Here is a 4,779-nt window from a genome sequence, read left to right as displayed (position 1 = left end):
AGTGGCGACGCGAGCGCGGGATTATTTCTGTAAGATTGTATATTAAGTCTTTTTGTGCTTCAGCATGATGTTTAGAATACTGGGAATGCTTAGAGTTATGATGCTAGCCCTCTTAGTGTTGGGATTTGGTCAAATATCATTTTCATATGTATTATTAACGGTTCCTGAATCTGATAATCCACAAGTAATAGACGCTGATGTATGCAGCTTAGTAAATTGTGGGGATGTAGATAATCAGAGACAGTACCGCAGCTCTGAGATACATCTTAAGTTCTATGGGGATGGCCTTGGGGACGGTACTTGGTATAATGGTCTTGTCACAGTACACCGGGCCCCCTTCCGACCAGCTCGCGATTGTCCTGATAAAAAGTGTAACCCAATATACCTGACAATAAGGAAAACCACATGGCACGAAACAATCCTGGGTGGGGGCACCTATGAGATACAATTAAATGAAACATTCGGGATAGAAATGAAAGCAAATGGGAAGAATTTCTTGGGCTGTTGTTTCTGAATTAGTGTAGGACAGGGAAAACGGGTAGAACTACTGGGTGATAAGATACAATCTTTCACCCCTCCCGATGATCCTAAAGTAGTAAAATTTATAGAGGTAAAGGACTTGAAACAGACCATTGAAATAGAAATTGGGTACGGGGATGCAAATGCCTGGGCTGAATGGGTAAAGTATACTGTGAAAAGTCTGAACAAGAGCAATTGTTATGCATGTGCCTCTGGTAGGCCAGTGGCCCAGGTGGTTTCCTTTCCTCTCAGGTGGAAGCGAGACAGGAAGGGCATGAAATGTATGATAGCCCTGTATCAGGATGAGACTGCATGGAATGATAGGAATTGTACCACCCTATCTCTGATGTTCCCTCCCTTGGAGAAGAAAGATCCAAATCCCCACCCTATTTTCCGCCGCAGTTGGAAATCACACATCGTGTGTGCGTAGACGAGGTACAAGTCGGTCGAAAGATCTGGGGGAGCTGAAATTATGTACAGAGATTAAGAATGTTACCGAAATGGAGAAGGGAGGGAACTACTCAGCACTAAAGGTTCCCCAAGCGGATCTGTGGTGGGACTGTGGGGGCAAAATATTGAGACCCACCCTCCCTCCAGATTGGAGAGGGATATGTGCAATTGTACAATTGGCAATTCCATTTACCCTGGCATTTGAGAAGGAAAAGATAGTAGGGAAAATGGAAGGGGGTGGTGGTTTCTATCCTTACTTCCCTGATAGTAGTAGTCAGGGTATTAGTGGCCATTGGTTGTTGTATCATACCCTGTATACGAGGGCTCACCCAAAGACTGATTGAAACAGCCTTAATGAAACAGATGCCCCTAAAAGGGAGTCAGGCTGAAGGACTTTATTGACTAAATAATGAGGAGATGAGTGAGACCAAGATGGATGAAATCTCTGGAATGATGCTTGCGAATTTCGGGGGCAAAGCTTAAAAACAAAATATTTGCAGAAGATAACAAATGGTAATTAAAGAAAGAGGGGGAATTGTGGGATGTGGGAGAAATAATGTTACTTCTGCAATTCCATTTTACAAAGTAAAATGAACTCACACCAGTGTGTAATTGTTTTAGCCAAGAGCTGAGTCAACAAGAATGGAAACGATGTGAAGGAAATATATAATTGTTTTTGTATTAGCTAAAATTGTATGTCAGAATGAGACGTGACAGCAAAACAATGGTAGACATTATGGGCAAATAGATAAGATGTTGTGAGGGGATGAAGTTAAGCTAGATACGCCTGTATAGGTATAAACATCTGTTTCCCACTTTTACGAAAACACAGGAACAAACCCCAATTAAAAGGATCATAGGGATCAGAAAGGCCTCCGGTAAGGCACAGATGAAGGGGGTAGATAATGATGAAGAAAGAATATGCCTAACAATGACCTACAGCAGGATGAGGTCAAACAGCCTTGTGAGGCCAGACAGAAGCATTTTGTCACAGACAAGGCCGGATAAGGCAAGAGATAAACAGGGGTAATGGGGGCCGGTCTTAGGGAAGTGGAAGATGTAAGCAGGGGAGGAGCAATGTAAAACAAAAGAAATCAAATCATATAAATATTGTGTATGAATTGAATTTGGTGTGTGTATGTCCTCTGCCTTATAGGCACTGGACATCTCACCCTCTTGCAAGTGTAAAAGTAAAGGACACTGCTGATTCAGATCTTGTCTCGGACTGAAATTATTGAAGGGAGTGAGCTTTGTTTCTCACACTTCCATTGCAATGAAAGAGGGCCGGTGACAGAGGAGTCTGAGATGTTTCCAAATTGGTACAGTTCAATAATGAGAGTTCAGAGGAAAGTTGCATGGGGTCCAGGGTGTTCTAGCTAGATGGATAGAGAACTGGTTGAGCAACACGAGACAGAGAGTAGTAGTGAAAGGGAGCGTCTCAAAATGGAGACCTGTGACCTGTGGGATCAGTGCTGGGACCATTGTTTGTGATATACTAAATGATTTGGAGGAAAGTGTAGATTGCCTCATTAGCAAGTTTGTAGATGACACGAAGATCAGTGGAGTAGCAGATAGTGAAGGGGACGGTCAGAGAATACAGCAGAATATAGATAAATTGGAGAGTTGGGCAGAGGATTGGCAGATGGAGTTCAATCCAGGCAAATGCAAGGTGATGCATTTTGGAAGATGCAATTCCAGAGCGAATAATATAGTAATTGGAAAAGTCTTGGGGAAAAGTGATGTACAGAGATCTGGGTGTTCAGGTCCATTGTTCCCTGAAGGTGGCAATGCAGGTCAGTAAAGTGGTCAAGAAAGCATACAGCATGCTTTCCTTCATCGGACGGGGTATTGAGTATAAGAGTTGGCAGTTCATGTTACAGTTGTACAGGACTTTGGTTCGGCCACTTTTGGAAAACTGCGTACAGTTCTGGTCACCACGTTACCAAAAGGATGTGGATGTTTTGGCGATGGTGTAGAGGAGGTTCACTTGGATGTTGCCCAGGAGGGAGGGTGTTAGCTATGAGGAGAGGTTGAGTAGATTAGGATTAGTTTCATCGGAAAGAAGACGACTGAGGGGGGACCTGATTGAGGCCTACAAAATCATGGGAGGTGTAGACAGGGTGGATAGCAAGAAACGTTTTCCCAGAGTGGAGGACTCAATTACTAGAAGTCAAGAGTTCAAAGTGAGAGGGGAAAAGTTTAGGGGAGGTACATGTGGAAAGTTCTGAGTGCCTGGAATGCATTGCCAGTGGAGGTGGTAGGGGTAGGAACAGGATGTTGCCAGGGTTGGAAGATTTGAGCTATAGGGAGAACTGGAATAGACTGGGGCTGTTTTCCCTGGAGCGTCGGAGGCTGAGGGGTGACCTTATCGAGGTTTATAAAATCATGAGGGGCACAGATAGGATAAATAGACAAAGTCTTTTCCCTGGGGTTTGGGAGTCCAGAACTAGAGGACATAGGTTTAGGTTGAGAAGAGAAAGATATAAAAGAGACCTAAGGGGCAACTTTTTCACTCAGAGGGTGGTATGTGTATGGAATGTGATGCCAGAGGAAGTGGTGAAGGCTGGTACAATTACAACATTTAAAAGGCATCTGGGTGGGTATATGAATAGGAAGGGTTTGGAGGGATATGGGCCGGGTGCTGGCAGGTGGGACTAGATTGGGTTGGGATATCTGGTTGGCGTGGAAGGGTTGGACCGAAGGGTCGGTTTCCATGCTATACATCTCTATGACTTTGTATCTCGACAGATACATGAATGGACAGGGAGCAAAGGAATACAGGTCCTTAGAAAATAGACAGCAGGTTTAGATAGGGGATCTGGATCGATGCAGGCTTGGATGGCCGAAAGGCCTGTTCCTGTACTGTAATGTTCTTTGTTCATTGGTCTTTGTTAATTTTACACTGTCTTTCCATTGGAGATGGCAACCAGGTGGAGGAAAGAACGTAGTTACATTGTCTGCTCCGAGCCACGTTTCAGGACAGAGGATGTGTAAAGGTCCAGTGAGGAGAAAGAAAGGGCTATTATCTGAACCTCCCCGGACATACATACATACATACACACACAGACTGCAGATAGATCATGACCATCACCCAGAGAATACCTGCACAACTGTCAGAAGGTATCCATTCCCTTCACAGCATTGTTCAACACAGAGAAGGTCTGAAACTGAAACCATCATTTCAAAATAATCGGGTCAGGGAAACTTTGACATCTCATCCGTTCTAACACTGGTCAGTGGTGTGGAACCTTCCGTCAGAACCAGCCTTTCTGAAGGTTGGACTATGGGTAATCAGTCAGGGCAAAGCTAGGAAGAAGTGTGAGTGGTTCCAAGTGTGGTGAGAACTTCAATCATTCATAGAGTCTCAAGCAGTGGTTAGCACTGCTGCCTCACAGCGCCAGAGACCCAGGTTCAATTCCCGCCTCAGGTGACTGACTATGTGGAGTTTGCATGTTCTCCCCGTGTCTGCGTGGGTTTTCTCTGGGTGCTCTGGTTTCCTCCCACAGTCCAAAGATGTGCAGGTCAGGTGAATTGGCCATGCTAAATTGCCCGTAGTGTTCGGTAAGGGGTAAATGTAGGGGTATGGGTGGGTTGCGGTTCGGTGTGGACTTGTTGGGCCGAAGGGCCTGTTTCCACACTGTAATGTCATCTAAAAAGAAAACCACTGACTCATGCCTACAGGGTAGAGGCTGTTCAAGTATGAGGTATGTGAGGAGGGCTCGACAGACTTATCAGATCTCCAAATACACAAAGTACATCTGTTGTTCCACCTGCAACACAGAACAAACCTTCGTGTCCACTAACACATTC

This window comes from Chiloscyllium punctatum, chromosome 30 (assembly GCF_047496795.1).
Source record: "Chiloscyllium punctatum isolate Juve2018m chromosome 30, sChiPun1.3, whole genome shotgun sequence".
NCBI lineage: Eukaryota > Metazoa > Chordata > Chondrichthyes > Orectolobiformes > Hemiscylliidae > Chiloscyllium > Chiloscyllium punctatum.
Note: the sequence above shows the minus strand (reverse complement) of the source record.